Source organism: Mirounga angustirostris, unplaced genomic scaffold, assembly GCF_029215605.1.
Source record: "Mirounga angustirostris isolate CCGP_5_RB_7025 unplaced genomic scaffold, mMirAng1.0.hap1 SCAF_3, whole genome shotgun sequence".
NCBI lineage: Eukaryota > Metazoa > Chordata > Mammalia > Carnivora > Phocidae > Mirounga > Mirounga angustirostris.
Window position 1 is genome coordinate 35,783,167 of NW_026991711.1, and position 20,572 is coordinate 35,803,738.

A 20,572-nucleotide genomic window follows, 5' to 3' on the forward strand; every position below is an offset into this window, starting at 1 on the left:
AATCGCTTATGTCAAGCCGTTTTAAAACGGAGCTGGGAGGCCATTAAGGAGGTGGGCCTTGTGGTGCAACCACAAACTTTGAACCGGGCCGAACTGCAAATATTCCAAGGAGTCTGCACAAACAACTGCAGTTTGCTACAGTGACAGATTTTTGCTTGGTGACCAGTTATGTTCAGCCAAAATTAGTTTTCCGCCACCAACACAAACCAAAATTCCTTATAAACAATGTGTACAAGCATTCCCTTTTGTCTTAAACTTTTGTTCCCCTAGCAGGACACAATTTGGGTTGCTACCCAAATTTGTGCTTCCCAAATTGCACTTCTGACACCTCAAATAAATGCTTTTATTTTATTTTAATTCTGCCTCTTTTCTCCAGGGACATTTCCAAGTAGAGACATTTAATATCCTAGTTAGTTTGGGGGAGTTTGCTTATCATTCAAACTATGAATATAGTAAAAATTTATTTTGTTTGGTAAAGCCCAATATCTTTTACTGCTGAATTCTGTGATTTGTGTCACAGGCATGAGCTCTCTGAAAATCGTTTTTGTCCTTCACAGCTTTGTATCATCTGTTTTACTTTGACCGTGGAGACCTAACTACAGCGTAGCATTTGACCAAGGAAATAACTTGTTCATTTTTATTCCTACTTTAGAGAATTGCTTCGTTTCTTGTTTTGGCAGGAGAGGAGAGTGCCTACAAGATGATACTGAATCAGACTCAAAGCCAATGGGTTTGGCTCATTAGCTTATGTGCCAAGTAGCAGCTTCACATTTGGCCTGAAATCAAAGACATTTTTAAAAACTCCTAGTGCCAAATGTCTTTAATAATTTATACTCCTCCTCATCAGTATTGTTTTATCACTTCAGATATGCTACTTTGATAAGCCTTCAATTTCATGTTATACTTTAAAAAGTTTGGCTCTAAGGGGGAATGATTAGTCATAATAAATATGTTTAATGTGAGCATAATTTTTAATTAACTTATAGTAAATATAAGTTAAATATAATTCAAGGGGTATTATCTCTAAGAGTTTTACAGTTAACTCCTGTAATAAGGTTTACATAATCTAGAGCTTAGAATTTGTTTTCAGTACAAAGCCTTTTTATTAATTTAATATATATTTATAAAATGATTGAAGACAAGAAACAAATTTTTAAATAATATTCACAAGACTCACATGAACACTTGTATTTTCTGAAATAATTTCCTAAATATAGATTTATGCGTTTATTTTCATCAGTAGACAGACCTATGTGAAAATGCAAGTCCATTAATTTTTAAGATCGAGAAGTTTATTTTTCTTTCCTATGTCAAGAACTTCTTAATATAAAAAGACTGACAATTGGCATAATAACGTACAAAACTTGGCAAACAATATATTAATCTGTTTGGCAATGTACCAAATCACATCTAAACCTCTGTGCCAGCATGTTAATGCTTTTGTGCTTATAGTAATCTCTTTTAATTTGTCATAATGTCAGAAACAAATCTGTTAGCCTGTAATGGTTCTTCACTTTATAGCAAACAGTAATGTTCCAACTCTGGTCCCTCTGCCTCCTAAACCATTGATAGGGACTCATTCAACCTGACCAGTTTCATTGTTTTTGCAGTGTTACATTATGACATTTTTCTGTACATCAGAGGATACATCGCAGGATCACTTTTAATGTAACTAAAATTTTTTCAGTATTCATTTCATTATAGTTGTCAGTAGCTAGTCCCCTAGATTATGACTAACTTGGATAGAAGTTCAAAGACCTGCATTGTCTTAAAGAATTCTCCATGGGGGCGCCTGGGTGGCTCAGTCGGTTAAGCATCTGCCTTGGGCTCAGGTCATGGTCCCGGGGTCCTGGGATCGAGCCCCGCATTGGGCTCCCTGCTCCGCGGGGAGCCTGCTTCTCCCTCTCCCTCTGCCTGCCTGCTCTGCCTACTTGTGCTCTCTCTCTGTCAAATTAATAAATAAAATCTTTAAAAAAGAGAGAGAGAGGGCGCCGGGGTGGCTCAGTCGGTTAAGCGACTGCCTTCGGCTCAGGTCATGATCCTGGAGTCCCTGGATCGAGTCCCGCATCGGGCTCCCAGCTCAGCGGGGAGCCTGCTTCTCCCTCTGACCCTCTCCTCTCTCATGCTGTTTCTCTCTCGCTCGCTCTCCAATAAATAAATAAATAAAATCTTAAAAAAAAAATTAAAAAAAAAAGAGAGAGCATTCTCCATGGATTAAATGCCATTCGATGACTTTACTTGTATTATTAGAAACTTTATTAATTAGTTGAATGGTCATAATGAAAAAGATGATACACTTGTACTTATTTTTTTTTATACATGAGCAATAGTTAAACATATGGTACTTTTTTTTTACTAAAGGATTATTTAGTTATCCTTTCAGTCATTCATCACCAGCATCACTTAAGTTTCTATAATGCATTAGGGCTGACAGTTTTCCATGACATTTTAGTCATTAGGTCCTTACAAAGGATTTATAGCCATGTGGCAAAGTAGTAACTGTGCTCAAGCTGCCTTAATTCCAGTCTTTTTTACTACTTTTTGCCTCTTTTCAGAAAAAGATTTTTGAAATATGTGACATGTATCATTTTCATATCTAGTTTATATTTGGAGGGATTTGTGGACAACTGAAATAAGTTGTCAGAAAAAGTCTTATATACTTGTCCCGTATACTGTGTGACAGCAGGGCCATTATGACTATCTGTCTCAACTTACCTCTCACTCTACTGACTACGTTGATGCTGCTGGAATTGCACACATATGAGGCCATACTTCATGCATTCCATATTTAGAAGCTATGACATGCAATTGTATTCTGACTCAGCATATTTGAACTTATACGAATGTATAAATCAATGGTTGATCAATGTAGATACATATCAGAATCAATTGTAGAATTTTGTAAAACACACATTGACCAGGTACAGACCTGTAAACTTTTAAGGAGGAATTGGGCAGTGAGAGAGAGAGACAAATAGTGTCAAAGCAAAAATTGCACCAAAATTAAGCAGTTAAGGAAGACTTTATGCAAAGCCATTACATGAGGGTAAAGAGATTGAATTCAACTTCACTGAAATGAAAGGGAAGATAATTTTTTTTAAGAGCTGAAGCAGGGAGATTTGTAGGCCACCTGTGTTTGCTCATGGACATTGCCCAGAGAAAAGGTAAACGTCCTCATATATTCATACAGAACATAGTTTTACAACTTGGAGCAAAGTTAGGCTCCTACCTTCCCACTAAGACTGGAAAATAGGGGCATCTTCCTTGATTATTACATCCAAACGAGATGCTTTTCAGGTCCTTGAGACAGACATTCCTCGGTTGTAAAACTGTCAATAGGCTTTTAAAAAGGATTTACATCTTAAAGGGACGGAGGAAGAACTTATAAATTGTTTTTTTGTTTTGTTGCTATTGTTTTTAATGGCCTAAGAAAAGGAAGGCTATGACTTCTGTTCAGGAAGAAACCTGTCTAAAATTTAATGACCTAAGAGAAATGTTAAGGTTGTCTTGGTGCAGAGAGAGAGAGAGAGAGAATGTTCTTAGATGATTCTGACATGTAGCAAGAGTTGGAGGCCAGGGCTCTAAAGCAACTTTATCAGATGGTTTTCTGAGAATAGATCTAGATACTTCAGGGGACAGACATAGTGAACAGCCGGAGGTGAGGGAATAAATATTTAAAAAGGGAGACTAACTAAACAAAAAGTAAATATGGCCTTTTCTCTTTCTCTTAAGGTTTTTATTTGAATTAGTTAACATACAGTGTAATATTAGTTTCAAGTGTACAATATAGTGATTCAACACTTGCATACAGCATCTGATGCTCATCACAAGTGCGCTCCTTAATCCCTTAATCACCTATTTAACCCATCTACCCACCACCTCCCCTCTGGTAACCATCAGTTTGTTCTCTATAGTGAAGAGTCTGTTTCTTTGCTTGCCTCTTTCTCTAATGACCTTTTCTTAAAGATGGATTGACTTCATAGGAACTGGGGATGTTAGTTTACCACCACCTAGTATCTCCTAATTTAGTTTCTTAGGACTGAAATCCCATATTGTGTCTTTCTTTCTTTTTTTTTTTTTTTTTCTGTGTGTTTTTCTTTCCTCCCTAGGGAAATCCATAGCAATATCAGATCCTATTGGTCATTTATTTCTTCTATTAAATAAACTGATTAGACCATTTCTTGAGAAGAGGATATGATGTGAAAAGAATAAAGCTTAGGCAACACTGAGCACTTTGTAATGCAGATTGGGGTGTCTAAAGATGAGGCTAAGATATTCTATTGACAGATTTTAGTTTTTGCACATATTTTCCTAACATTTGGGATGATTCTGCTAGTTTTAGCTATTTTACCACATAGAAAATGTTAGTGAGTTATCTCAGAGATGAAGTTTTTGCATCCTAAACCCCTTTGTCATATACACTGTGAAAGACCCCTTTATCAAAGTTTAAAATCTCCATTTCCTCTTTACATTTACTATAGCTTGGTTCATTGGATATGTGATTCATTCGGTTCTTTTACTTATCCATCCATTTGGTACCTACTGGATGTAAGAACACAATGCCAAACAAGGCAGAATCCCTACTTTCAGGATCCCTAGAAAAACACACTTATAAATGCATAGTTATTGGCACAATATGATAATGCTATAATCAATTATGGGCAAAGAGCCCAGTGATAGAAGATTGCTTTTTTCATTTCAGAATTGGCTTTTCTAAAAATTCAAACTGGTGTAGACCCTTCACTTAGAAGTAAAAAGATATAGAATAGTAATCTGAAGAAACAGACCAAGTTAAAAAAAGGACATGAGTTATCAAGGAATCCATAGTAGCTCATCTTGGCAGAATGTTTGTCTTAAAGCTTTTTTTATTTTGGTATGTTTAGCCCTGTCCTCTAGTGCTTTCATTATCAGTTAGAAATTTAGGAAGGATTTGCAGAAATAAGATAGAAAAACCCTGAACAAGACAGGGGAAAGAGCACAAGCTTTGCACTTACTTAGTCTTGGTTAGATTGCTGAGTCTACCACTTTTAAACAGATGATCTTAGATAATGATTTAATCTGAGTGTCAGTTTTCTTCTGTAAAATGGGACTGTTATAGTTCTTGCTTCATGGGACTATGAAGATGAAGTATATATCACTCAGCAAGGTGATTGGCTACTGTCAGAGCTTGGTAAAAGTTGAATGTGGTACTTACCACCATTAAATAACTTGGAGTTCTCCAGGCTGTGACATGGAATATCATGGAATATCTGGTACAAGCCATAACACATTTTTACTAAATTACAGTTTCACTTAAGCCTGATCTATCAGTAAGGAAGCCACGTTCAGTGTATGTGTGATTAATAAAAATTTATATATGGGGAAAAGAATAATTATTTTAAAACTTTTATTTGGTATTGTTTTCTTCAAAATACTAGGGTCTCACTATTAAAAGATGAGTTTTCTCTGCAAAGGACTGTCAATTTAAATATGTTTAAATTCTGTAGGGGATATAATTCAGTGGGTACCTTAAGTATTATAAAGAAAACAAATAATATAAAGGCCCAGGAAAAAGAATTCTAGCCGAAATCACTTAAAATTAAAGATTATGATTTTACTTTAAACACCTTTTAGAGTAAGTTTTATTCTGTGCAATATTTACTAAAATTCCCAAGTCCTTATTTTCCTAATTAAAGCATTAGGTTTCACATTGTTTAGACACTTCTATTTCATACATTGTGAGACTATAATCTTAAATTCTATGGAATTTAATAAGCTTACCATTTACTAATAGTAAATTAAAAATCGGAACCCTGATGTAATGGAATAGTTAATAAGTCTCACCAATTGAGCAATTTGCTGCTAATAAGTGACCCACTAAACCTGAATGAACCACATTTGTACATCATTAATATCTTAATGGTTCAGTCAATAGCAGGGACTTTTATGACAATATGAACCTGCTTCTCCTCTAAAGCTATATATAGGGGCTTTCAAAAATGATTTAACATTTATTTATTATCTGGGCAGAGTAAAATATGGTTAAATATACTGTCATATGTAACCAAGTATTTAAAAATACATTAGTACCCCCTTATCCATGGTTTCACTTCCCACGTTTTCAGTTTACACGTTGCAGTGGCCAACCACTGTCCAAAAATAGATGATTCTCCTTCTGATGTTGGGTCCGAAGGGCAGTTGTAGCCTAATGCTACATCGCAGTGCCTATGTCATTCGCCTCACTGCATCTCATCATGTAGGTGTTTTGTCATCACATCATCACAATAAGAACAGTGAGCAAAATACAATAGGGTATTTTGGGAGAGAGAGAAACCACAGTCAGGTAACCTTTATTATAGTATATTCTTTTTTTTATTCAATTCAATTAGCCAACTTATAGTGCATCAATAGTTTCAGATGTAGTGTTCGCTAATTTATCAGTTGTGTGTAAAACCTAGTCTATACAGTATATTCTTATAATTATCCTATTATCAGTAATTGTTGTTAATTTCTTACTGTACCTAATTTCTTTTTTTTTTAAGATTTTATTTTTTTTTATTTATTCATGAGAGACAGAGAGAGAAACAGAGGCAGAGGGAGAAGCAGGCTCCCCGCGGAGCAGGGAGCCCGATGCGGGACTCGATCCCAGGACCCTGGGATCATGACCTGAGCCGAAGGCAGATGCTTAACCGACTGAGCTACCCAGGTGTCCCTACTGTACCTAATTTCTAAATTGAGAGAGAGGCATGTGGAGCCCAGTGAGCTCTCTAAGATGAACAGATGGTACAGGGATTACTAAGCCAAAGTGGCTAGAATTTTTAAAGCAAATTCCTGGAGAAGAGAAGGGTGCACCAGATATCTGTAAAGGATTCCTCTGGAGTATTTAGCTAGGTATTGATCAGCACCTGTGTATGAGGAAGATAACCAGATGGGAAAAGAACCACCCAAAAGGAGCAAAGGAAAAATCCCTGTGAGCTCAAAGAGGATTGGCACAGCCTATGTTATTACCAACCAGAGTGGAAAGCCTTAGAATTCATGGAGCATCAGGGATGATCATCAGGACAGTATAATGATCCTCAAGATTTATGCACTTATTACAGAGCTGTAAAATACATGGAACACAATTCATTAGAGCTGAAGGAGGAACACTCAAATCCACACCTGGAGTCAGAGAATTCAATACTCTTCTCAACGGTTGATAAAACAAGTGGACTGTAAATTAATAAGGATTTGACAACTTAAACAACACCATAAACCAACCCCAACACTGATGTACAATTTTCTTAAGAAATTTTGTATCTATGTTCACAAGGGATATTTATCTGTAGGTTGTTTTGGTTTGTTTGGTTGGCTGATTGGTTGGGTTGTTTTTTTCTGTGTGTGCTGGCTTTATCTTGTTTTGGTATCAAGGTAATACTGGCTTCATAAAATGAATTGGTACTACCTCTTGTTCTTTTTGTTGAGGTGATTTTTTCCGTCTTGTCATTTTGTGCATTGTGCAAGACTGTTGAATCTCAGATCTGTACCTCTGAAACAAATAATGCAATATATGTTAAGAAAAAAAAAAAAGAAGAAGATAGCAGGAGGGGAAGAATGAAGGGGGGAAATCGGAGGGGGAGACGAACCATGAGAGACGATGGACTCTGAAAAACAAACTGAGGGTTCTAGAGGGGAGGGGGGTGGGAGGATGGGTTGGCCTGGTGGTGGGTATTGAGGAGGGCACATTCTGCATGGAGCACTGGGTGTTATGCACAAACAATGAATCATGGAACACTACATCTAAAACTAATGATGTAATGTATGGGGATTAACATAAGAATAAAAAATAAATTAAAAAAATGAATTGGGAAGTTTCCTCTTTTTAAATTTTTTTGGAAGAAATTTTATAGAATTTGTGTTTTGTTTTTTTTAAAGATTTATTTATTTATTTGACAGAGACAGAGATAGCTAGAGCAGGAACACAAGGAGTGGGAGTGGGAGAAGGAGAAGCAGGCTTCCCCTTGAGGAGGGAGCCCGATGTAGGGCTCGATCCCAGGACCTGGGATCATGACCTGAGCCAAAGGCAGACGCCTAATGACTGAGCCATTCATGTTTAAACATTGGGTAGAATTCTCCAATGAAACCATCTGGGCCTGGACATTTAGTTTTTGGCAGTTTTAAAATTATTAATTCCGTTTCCTTTTGTTGTGCTGGAATGCAATTCAGATTATCTATTTTATGCTGGAAGAGTTGTGAGAGTGTCTTTTTCAAGGAGTTGAACCATTTTGTCTAAGTGGTAAGATTTATGTTTGTAGAGTTGTTTCTAGTACACCTTTAATGTCCTTCTGATGTCTGCAAAGTCTATGGTGATATCCATGGCTTCATGTCTGATATTGGTCATTTGTGCCTTTTTTCTTGTCAATCATGCTAGAGATTTGTCAGTTTTATTGGTCTTTTCAAGGAATTCTTTCATTGATTTTTGTTCTATTATCAATTTGAAATTGATGTGGGGCTCAATCCCAGGACCCTGGGATCATGACCTGAGCCGAAAGCAGACCCTTAATGACTGAGCCACTCAGGCGCCCTGGCCATTCACATTTAATATAATTATTTATATGCTAGACCTATGTCTTCATTTTATTTTTGTTTTCTTTGTTTGTCATGTCTCTGTTTCCTTGTCCCTGCCTTTTCTGTTACTTGAATGTTTTTTAGAATTACATTTTGATTTATTTTAAGTCTTTTTGAGTGTATCTCTTTGTTTAGCATTCTTATGGTTATTCTTCCTATTGGATTGTGTATACACTACTTATTACAGTCTCTTGCTGTTGTCATTTCACCATCTTGAGTGCTTTAGCTCCCCATGTTCTTTTATTCTCTTCTCTTTGTAATATACTTGTCTTAACTATTTTCTTTACATACATTTAGAACCATACTGGACAATATTATAAATTTTTCTTCACTTTTAACATGTGTTTTTTAAAAATCAAGAGAAAAAGAAAAATCCTATTATGTTTACCTATGTTTTTGTATGCTATGTTTTTTATTCCTTGTTAATATTCCAATTTTCTTTTTTTAATTGTTTTTTTCTTGTTAGAAAACTGTAGCCATTTTTAGGATAGATCTGCAACTAAACAATTCTCTTAGTTTTACTTTATTTGAGAATGTCTTGAATTCCCCTGTATTACTGAGGGATATTTTTACCATATATAGAATTATAGATTGGTATGGGTTTGCTTGTTTGTTCATTTGCTAGTTTTTAACCAGGACTGGAAATACATTGTTGTTATTTCCTCTAACTGCAGTAGTTTCTAATGAGAAATTCCTTGCCATCTAACTGATGGCATTGATAAGATGATGATTTTTTATGGCAGCTTTCAAGACTTTTACTTTCTCTCGTTTTCAGAAGTTTAAATATCAAATGTTTTAGCATTGATTTCTTTCAGATTATCCTATTTGGATTTTGCCCAGCTTCTTTCTTTCTTTATGTTTTTACATCTTTGATAGGTTTTTCTAAACATTTTATTTCTTATTGTTATGTTAATCCCCATACATTACATCATTAGTTTTAGATGAAGTGTTCCATGATTCATTGTTTGTGCATAACACCCAGTGCTCCATGCAGAACGTGCCCTCCTCAATACCCATCACCAGGCTAACCCATCCTCCCCCCTCCCCTCTAGAACCCTCAGTTTGTTTTTCAGAGTCCATCATGTCTCATGGTTCGTCTCCCCCTCCGATTTCCCCCCCTTCATTCTTCCCCTCCTGCTATCTTCTTCTTCTTTTTTTTTTCTTAACATATATTGCATTATTTGTTTCAGAGGTACAGATCTGAGATTCAACAGTCTTGCACAATTCACAATGCTTACCAGAGCACATACCCTCCCCAGTGTCTATCACCCAGTCACCCCATCCCTCTGACCCCACCTCCCACTCCAGCAACCCTCAGTTTGTTTCCTGAGATTAAGAATTCCTCATATCAGTGAGGTCATATGATACATGTCTTTCTATGTTTGACTTATTTCGCTCAGCATAATACCCTCCAGTTCCATCCACGGCGTTGCAAATGGCAAGATCTTATTCCTTTTGATGGCTGCATAATATTCCATTGTATATATATACCAGATCTTCTTCTTTTTTTTTTTTAAAGATTTTATTTATTTATTTGTGAGAGAGAAGGAGAGACAGAGAGCACGAGAGGGAGGAGGGTCAATGGGAGAAGCAGACTCCCCGCCGAGCAGGGAGCCCGATGCAGGACTCGATCCCGGGACTCCAGGATCATGACCTGAGCCGAAGCCAGTCGCTTAACCGACTGAGCCACCCAGGCGCCCCAATATATCACATCTTCTTTATCCATTCATCTCTTGATGAACATCTTGGCTCTTTCCACAGTTTAGCTATTGTGGACATTGCTTCTATAAACATCGCGGTGCATGTACCCTTTCGGATCCCTACATTTGTATCTTTGGGGTGAATACCCAGTAGTGCAATTGCTGGGTCATATGGTAGCTCTATTTGCAACTTTTTGAGGAACCTCCATACTGTTTTCCAGAGTGGCTGCACCAGCTTGCATTCCCACCAATAGTGTAGGAGGGTTCCCCTTTCTCCACATCCCCGCCAACATCTATTGTTTCCTGACTTGTTAATTTTAGTCATTCTGACTAGTGTGAGGTGGTATCTCATTGAGGTTTTGATTTGGATTTCCCTGATGCCAAGCAATATTGAGCTCTTTTTCATGTGTCTGTTGGCCATTTGGATGTCTTCTTTGGAAAAATGTCTGTTCATGTCTTCTGCCCATTTCTTGATTGGATTCTTTGTTCTCTGGGTGTTGAGTTTGATGAGTTCTTTATAGATTTTGGATACTAGTCCTTTATCTGATATGTCATTTGCAAATATCTTCTCCCATTCTGTCGGTTGTCTTTTGGTTTTGTTGACTGTTTCCTTTGCTTTGCAAAAGCTTTTTATCTTGATGAAGTCCCAATAGTTCATTTTTGCCCTTGCTTCCCTTGCCTTTGGCGATGTTTCTAGGAAGAAGTTGCTTTGGCTGAGGTCAAAGAGGTTGCTGCCTGTGTTCTCCTTTAGGATTTGGAGGGACTCCTGTCTCACATTGAGGTCTTTCAACCATTTGGAGTCTATTTTTGTGTGTGGTGTAAGGAAATGGTCCAGTTTCATTCTTCTGCATGTGGCTATCCAATTTTCCCAACACCATTTGTTGAAGAGACAGTCTTTTTTCCATTGGACATTCTTTCCTGCTTTGTTGCAGATTAGTTGACCACAGAGTTGAGGGTCCATTTCTGGGCTCTCTCTTCTGTTCCATTTATCTATGTGTCTGTTTTTGTGCCAGTACCATACTGTCTTGATGATGACAGTTTTGTAATAGAGCTGGAAGTCCGGAATTGTGATGCCGCCAGCTTTGCTTTTCTTTTTCAACATTCCTCTGGCTATTCGGGGTCCTTTCTCATTCCATACAAATTTTAGGATTATTTGTTCCATTTCTTTGAAAAAAATGATGATATTTTGATGGGGATTGCATTGAATGTGTAGATTGCTCTAGGTAGCATTGACATCTTCACAATATTTGTTCTTCCAATCCGTGAGCATGGAACGTTTTTCCATTTCTTTGTGTCTTCCTCAATTTCTTTCATGAGTATTTTATAGTTTTCTCAGTACAGATCCTTTGCCTCTTTAGTTAGATTTATGCCTAGGTATCTTATGGTTTTGGGTGCAATTGTAAATGGGATCGACTCCTTAATTTCTCTTTCTTCTGTCTTGTTGTTGGTGTATAGGAATGCCACTGACTTCTGTGCATTGATTTTATATCCTGCCACTTCACTGAATTCCTGTATGAGTTCTAGCAGTTTTGGGGTGGAGTCTTTGGGGTTTTCCACATAAAGTATCATATCATCTGCAAAGACTGAGAGTTTGACTTCTTCTTTGCCGATTTGGATGCCTTTTATTTCTTTTTGTTTTCTGACTGCTGTGGCTAGGACTTCTAAGACTATGTTGAATAGCAGTGGTGATAGTGGACATCCCTGCCGTGTTCCTGACCTTAGGGGGAAAGCTCTCAGTTTTTCCCCATTGAGAATGATATTCGCTGTAGGTTTTTCATAGATGGCTTTTATGATATTAAGGTATGTACCCTCTATCCCTATACTCTGAAGAGTTTTGATCAAGAAAGGATGCTGTACTTTGTCAAATGCTTTTTCTGCATCTATTGAGAGGATCATATGATTCTTGTTCTTTCTTTTGTTAATGTATTGTATCACATTGATTCATTTGCGGATGTTGAACCAACCTTGCAGCCCAGGAATAAATCCCACTTGGTCGTGGTGAATAATCTTTTTAATGTACTGTTGAATCCTATTGGCTAGTTTTTTGGTGAGAATTTTTATATCCATGTTCATCAGGGATATTGGTCTGTAATTCTCCTTTTTGATGGGGTCTTTGTCTGATTTTGGGATCAAGGTAATGCTGGCCTCATAAAATGAGTTTGGAAGTTTTCCTTCCATTTCTATTTTTTGGAACAGTTTCAGAAGAATAGGTATTAATTCTTCTTGAAATGTTTGGTAGAATTCCCCTGGGAAGCTATCTGGCCCTGGGCTTTTGTTTTTTGGGAGATTTTTGATGACTGCTTCAATTTCCTTAGTGGTTATAGGTCTGTTCAGGTTTTCTATTTCTTCCTGGTTCAGTTTTGGTAGTTGATACATCTCTAGGAATGCATCCATTTCTTCTAGGTTATCGAATTTGCTGGCATAGAGTTGCTCATAATATGTTCTTATAATTGTTTGTATTTCTTTGTTGGTTGTGATCTCTCCTCTTTCATTCATGATTTTGTTGATTTGGGTCATTTCTCTTTTCTTTTTGATAAGTCTGGCCAGGGGTTTATCAATCTTGTTAGTTCTTTCAAAGAACCAGCTCCTACTTTCGTTGATCTGTTCTACTGTTCTTTTAGTTTCTATTTCATTGATTTCTGCTCTGATCTTTATGATTTCTCTTCTCCTGCTGGGTTTAGGCTTTATTTGCTGTTCTTTCTCCAGCTCCTTTAGGTGTAGGGTTAGGTTGTGTACTTGAGACCTTTCTTGTTTCTTGAGGAAGGCTTGTATTGCTATATACTTTCCTCTTAGGACTGCCTTTGCTGCATCCCAAAGATTTTGAACAGTTGTGTTTTCATTTTCATTGGTTTCCATGAATTTTTTTAATTCTTCTTTAATTTCCTGGTTGACCCATTCATTCTCTAGTAGGATGCTCTTTAGCCTCCATGTATTTGAGTTATTTCCGACTTTTCTCTTGTGATTGAGTTCTAGTTTCAAAGCATTGTGGTCTGAAAATAGGCAGGGAATGATCCCAATCTTTTGGTACCAGTTGATACCTGATTTGTGACCTAGGATGTGATCTATTCTGGAGAATGTTCCATGGGCACTAGAGAAGAATGTGTATTCTGTTGCTTTGGGATGGAAAGTTCTGAATATATCTGTGAAGTCCATTTGGTCCAGTGTGTCATTTTAAGTCTTTATTTCCTTGTTGATCTTTTGCTTAGATGATCTGTCCATTTCAGTGAGGGGGGTGTTAAAGTCCCCCACTATTATTGTATTGTTGTTGATGTGTTTCTTTGCTTTTGTTATTAATTGCCTTATATAATCGGCTGCTCCCATGTTAGGAGCATAGATATTTACAATTGTTAGATCTTCTTGTTGGATAGACCCTGTAAGTATGAAATAGTGTCCTTCCTCATTTGTTATTACCGTCTTTGGTTTAAAATCTAATTTGTCTGATATAAGGATTGCCACCCCAGCTTTCTTTTGGTGTCCATTAGCATAGTAAATGGTTTTCCACCCCCTTGCTTTCAGTCTGGAGGTGTCTTTGGGTCTAAAATGAGTCTCTTGCAGACAGCATATTGATGGGTCTTGTTTTTTTATCCAATCTGATAGCCTGTGTCTTTTGATTGGGGCATTTAGCCCATTTACATTCAGGGTAACTATTGAAAGATAGGAATTTAGTGCCATTGTATTGCCTGTAAGGTGACTGTTACTGTATATTGTCTGTGTTCCTTTCTGGTCTATGTTGCTTTTAGGTTCTCTCTTTGCTTAGAGGACCCTTTCAAGATTTCTTGTAGGGCTGGTTTTGTGTTTGCAAATTCCTTTAGTTTTTGTTTGTCCTGGAAGCTTTTTATCTCTCTTTCAATTTTCAGTGACAGCCTAGCTGGATAGAGTATTCTTGGCTGCATAGTTTTCTCATTTAGTGCTCTAAATAGATCATGCCAGTCCTTTCTGGCCTGCCAGGTCTCTGTGGATAGGTCTGTTGCCAATCGAATGTTTCTACCATTGTAGGTTACATATCTCTTCTCCCGAGCTGCTTTCAGGATTTTCTCTTTGTCTCTGAGACTCATAAGTTTTACTATTAGATGTCAGGGTGTTGACCTATTTTTATTGATTTTGAGAGGGGTTCTCTGTGCCTCCTGGATTTTGATGTCTGTTTCCTTCCCCAAATTAGGGAAGTTCTCTGCTATAATTTGCTCCATTATACCTTCTGGCCCTCTCTCTCTTTCTTCTTCTTCTGGGATCCCAATTATTCTAATGTTGTTTCGTCTTATGGTATCGCTTATCTCTCATATTCTGCTCTCGTGGTCCAGTAGTTGTTTATCTCTCTTTTTCTCAGCTTCTTTATTTTCCATCATTTGGTCTTCTCTATCACTGATTCTCTCTTCCGCCTCATTTATCCTAGCAGTTAGTGCCCCCATATTTGATTGCACCTCATTAATAGCCTTTTTGATTTCTACTTGGTTAGATTTTAGTTCTTTTATTTCTCCAGAAAGGGTTTCTCTAATAACTTCCATGCTTTTTTCAAGCCCAGCTAGTATCTTTAAAATGATGATTCTGAACTCTAGATCTGACATCGTATTAATGTCCGTATTGAGTAGGTCCCTGGCAGTCGGTACTACCTCTTGTTCTTTTTGTTGAGGTGATTTTTTCCGTCTTGTCATTTTGTCCAGAGGAGAATAGATTAATGAGAGAACAAAATGCTAACAGGGTAACAATGTTACCAGAAAATATACTCTAAACAAATCAGAAAAGACCTGAAGCAGTGGGAAAAGAAAGGGAAAGAGAGAAAAAAGAAAAAGAAAAAAAAAAAGGAAAAGAAAAAGATAAAGATAAAAACAAACAAAAACAGAACAAAACAAACAAAAAAAACAGAATGTGATCAAATATGATCAGGCTGGTATATAGATCAGCGCCACACACTAGATTTTGGGTGTATTTGGTCTGTTAGAAGAAAGTGCCTCCCAAAATTTTAAAGAAAGAAAAACTTATATATGTACTAAAATAAGGGTTGATATGATGAAGGAATGGAATATGACTGTAAAGATGGAAATTATAAAAAATTTTATAAAAGGAATTGATAAGAAGTTGTTTGAAAAAAGAAAGAAGAGGATTTTAAAAAAAGGGGAAAAAAAAGGGAGAGAATGTGATCAGGCAGGGGAGTAGGAAAAAAACATACAATAGAGATTTAGGGTATATTTTGATCTGTTAGAAGAAACTATCTCAAAATTTTAAAGAGAGAACAACTTATATATATTTGCCAAAAATAGGGGTAACTACTATGAAGGGATAGAATATGACTCTAAAAATGAAAAATAAAATTTTTTTTTTTTAAAAGGGATTGATAAGATGTTGGTTGAAAAAGGGAAAAAGAAAAATGTTAAAAAAAAATTAACTTTGAAAGACTAAAGAATCATGGTAAAAAATCCATGAATTCTATGTGCATTATTCCCCTAGCGGTGGAGTTCTGCCGTTCTCATTGATCGGTAAACTTGGTCTTGGCTGGCTGTTCTCGCTGATCTTCTGGGGGACAGGCCTGTTGCCATGGTTTCCAAAAGTCTTTGCCGGAGGCGGAATTGCCCTGCCCTTGCCCGGTCTGGACTAAATAATCTGCTCGGGTTTGCTCTCCGGAGCTTTTGTTCCCTTCAAGCTTTCCATACAGCTTTGGAAGCGGAGAGTGAAAATGGCAGCCTCCCAATCTCTGCCCTGGAGGAGCTGAGAACTCAGGCCCTGCTCCTCAGTGAGCCCCCAGAGAAAAGCCATCAGTCACTCCCATCTCCCCGGTCTCCAGCCGCACTCCGTGCTCACCTGGCCTGTGACCGCGCCTTTTTATCTCTGACACCCGACCCTGTGTGTAGTCTCCAAACCCAGCAGATCCCTGTGGTGCAGTCCCGCACCTCTCCTCCCCGGGGGAAGAAGGTGAGTCTCTCCGGATCTTGTGCTTGTTGGGTCCCTGCTGGAGGAGCAGTGGCCCGACTGTGCCGCAGATCATGGTTTATGGCAACCCCGACCTGAGAGCCCGTGCCTGGGCTCCATCTCTGCAGCCGGCTTCCCTGCTCCAATGGCTGGGAGCTCTGCCACACTCAGGCACCCCTGGTCTTTCTGTGACCCTGAAGGTCCTGAGACCACACTATCCCACAAGAGTTCCACCCCCCACTTACCCACTGGAGTGACGTCCCTCAGCGGAGCAGACTTCTAAAAGTTCCAATTTTGTGCTCCGTGGTTCTATCACTTGCCAAAAGCGGCCGACGGAGGCCCCTCCCCCACCGTCTATCCTCCTGAATATCACCTTGGATTCACTTCTCCGCACGTCCTACCTTCCAGAAAGTGGTCGCTTTTCTGTTCAGAGAGTTGTTGCTCTTCTTTTCTTCGATCTCCTGTTGAGTTCGTAGGTGTTCAGATTGGTTTGATCCCTATCCAGCTGAATTCCTGAGAGGAGACGAAATCCAGGTCTCCTCCTCTTCTGCCATCTTGCTCCGCCCCTTCCAGTTTTTCTGAACATTTTAAAGAAATTTTATTGCATTCTTAATGTGCTGAGAGTATTTTTTTAATCAAAAAGGAGTTTTGAAATGTTACAAAATGTCTTTTGGTTATTTTGGTAAATTATTATCCATGAGGAGAACATAACATGGAAGCCAGAGTATAGGATTTACGGCCAGACAGATCCAGGCTCAAATTACACCCCTTCCTCTTAGAATTGTAAAACAATGTTTGCTCAGCTTCTTGAATCTGTAGGTTTACTTATTTAGCCAAATCTGGGGAGATTTTGGCCATTATTACTTCAGGTACTATTTTAGCCCTTCCCTCTTCTTTTTACTAGGATATCAATCGTGCAAAATTGGTTATTTTGTTATAGCCCCACAGATCCATGGATATCCATTTACTATTTTTCAATGTATTTTCCCTCTGTTATTTAGACTGTGTAACTATAGTTCCATCTTCCAACTCATTGAATCTTTCTTCTGTCTCCTCAGTTCTGCTACTGAACCCATCTGCTGAATTTTGTATTTTCAGCTCTCAAATTTTCATTTGGCTCTTCTTTATGTCTTCTGTTTCTTTGCCAAGAGTTTCTATTTTTACATTTGTTTCAAGCATGTTCTTAATTGCTCACTGGAGCATATTTAACATGGCTACTTTAAAATCCTTATCAAATAAATCTAATGTTTCAATCATTCAATGTTGGCATCTATGGATTGTCTTTTTTCATTCAATTTGAAATCTTCCTGGTTCTTGGTATGATGAGTGATTTTCTGTTGAGACCTAGACATTGTGGGTATTATGTTATCAGACTGGACCTTATATACAATTCTGTTTTAATTGTTTCTTCTGACACCACTCTGGCAGAGGAGAGGAAAGCATTGCTATCATCTTACTTCCAGGTGGATATCATAGTCCAGGTTCCCACTTGGTCTCCATTGTCATTCAAGGTGAGAGAGCTCCTCCTTACTGCTGGCGGGGGTTGGGTGTCTAGTGTCCATGTTGTCTCAGTGGTGGAAGTGGCTTTGTTAATGTTGGATGATGATAGGAGTCCTGACTCTACTGTTCTTGCTCTGACAAAACCCAAGTAGGGGAGTGTGGGGAGTGGTATCTCATTGTCACCAAAAGAATTATAAGGTAATCATATAGGTAAATCATATAGGAATCATATAGGTAAGGCTCATTGTCACTCAGAGGAAATGAGCCTTCTCCACTCCCTGCTTGGCCTTATCTGACACCAGCCTTGCAAGGGTGTGGGAAATTTCATTACAGTCTCATAAGTATGTGAGTCTCCATTGTTTACTCTCCCTTTGCTGGTGTGGAAGGGAGTAAAACCAATTTTTTTCTGTGATTAACTAGATTAGAGAAATTATTATTTAAAAGTTTTATATCTTGCTACGCTCTTTCCTGATCATTCAGCTACAGTGAATAGTTTTTGTTCGGAAATTTTGTCTGGGCCTGTGGCAGTTATAGCTCTTAGAGTTCAGCTCTAAGTCTAAGATATACAAAGCAAAAAGTAAAAATAAAATAAATAAATAAACTTTCTGTGTTGTTACTCAGGTTCCAAAGTCCCTACACAGTATTCCTTCTCTCTCTCAGAATCTTATATTTTTCCTTTTGATTTTAAACAGAATTTGCTTTATAATTATGAAATCCTTTAAATTCTTGAATATTATTGGGATATTACAACATAATCTATTATCTCCAAAGTATTTTTCTAGTGCCTTATTTATTATTGCCTAATTATATTTTCGGCTGCCATACATTTGTTAGCTGCTTCTCCTGAGGATTTAGTGGACTATAAAGACTGATCAATTAGTTATCATAAAATATTTTGCATACAGCTTTTGTGAATAATAATCTACATATGAATATAAGGTGAAAATCAAGTTGAAAAAATATTTGTATATAAATGATAGTTATGACCCAAAACAACCACCACAACAACAGCAACAAAATGAATATACAAATACCAGCAAGCTAACTGTTTTAAAGGCAGGGAAATAGAGAGATAATGGAAGGACTAGAGACAAATGGCTAATAAATTACAGGCAGATATTTCAATCATATTAACAAACAAAGGTCAATAATACTATTTATTCACTAATTCTTTTGAAGAAGATTGTAGATGATACCAATGAAAGTATTCTGTGAGCAACACTCTGGTCTTACTAATTCAATGAAATTTGCTGAATTTTTTTTAAATATCTTGAAAGTATAAACTAATATCCTTTAAAATGTTCATAAACTGGCTCATATATCTACTGACATTAAGTCTTCAAAAAAGGACATAATATCAATGCAAAACATTGAATAAATATTATAGTATTTCTGTAATCCATCAATTGGAATCAAACCACTGTCTAACAAAATGAGAATGGTAAAGTATATTATGAATTTATGTGATATGTATTATTGAAAAAAATGTTTATTAAAGGATTTATTGACAGGGAAATACAAAAGGAAAATCAGTTTATAGAATGGCATAGACAAAATGAGCTTACCAATGCAAGATACATAATATATGCATATATCCAATTACTTAACACCATTAATTAATTCCCAGTGACAGAAGTTTAGAAAGATGAAATAAGTAAAAACACAATTACTGTCAGACTAAACCATTATGATTCTATATGCTTTATTATCTGTCCCAGTACATTTCTAAAGGCTGTCTGTTAAATATTTTTTTAAAAATTATTTGTTTATTTGAGAGAGAGTGAGAGAGATAGAGAGAGAGAGAGTGCAAGCAAGAGTGGGGGAGAGGGGCAGAGGAAGAGGCAGAAGCAGACTCCCCACTGAGCAGGGAGCCTGACATGGAGCTCCATCCCAGGACCCTGGGATCATGACCCTAGCCGAAAGCAGATGCTTAACTGACTGAGCCACCCAGGCACCCCTGTTGCTCTTTTTTTTTTTTTTTTTTTTTTTATGGATCTCTTACGTTTTTCCCCCCCCATCCTTTTTTTTTTTGAGATTTTATTTATTTTAGAGAGACAGAGATAGCGACAGAGAGCACGAACAGGGAGGAGAGGGAGAAGCAGGCTTCCACTGATCAGGGAACTCGACATGGGGCTCAATCCCAGGACCCCAGGATCATGACCCAACTCAAAGGCAGATGCTCAACCGACTGAGTCACCCGGGCGCCACCCCCGCCACAACGCTTTTCTAGAGCATTTTTTTAATTATTATTATGTTATGTTAATCACCATGCATTACATCATTAGTTTTTGATGCAGTGTTCCATGATTCATTGTTTGCATGTAACACCCAGTGCTCCATGCAGAACGTGCCCTCTTTAATACCCATCACCAGGCTAACCCATCCCCCACCCCCCTCCCCTCTAGAACCCTCAGTTTTTTTTCAGAGTCCATAGTCTCTCATGGTTCGTCTCCCCCTCCGATTTCCCCCCCTTCATTCTTCCCCTCCTGCTGTCTTCTTTTTAATTTTTTTAACATATAATGTATTATTCGTTTCAGAGGTACAGGTCTGTGATCCAACCATCTTACACAATTCACCCTGCTCACCATAGCACATACCCTCCCCAATGTCTATCACTCAGGCACCCCATCCCTCCCACCCCCCACCTCAAGAACTTTTCTATGTGAGAACTGGTATATTGGAAAACATTTATTTAGCTCATATACACAAAAAAATGGAAATACAAAAACTCATAAAAATGTTTTCAATTCCATTTTTTGTGTGTATGAGCTAAATAAATATTTTCCACTGGGTGTAGTATGGAAGTGTTGAATCTAAACTCCTTCTCTTTGGTGCTCCTTTACCATGGTGGCCAAACTCTCAAAAAAAAAAAAGAAAAATCCAGA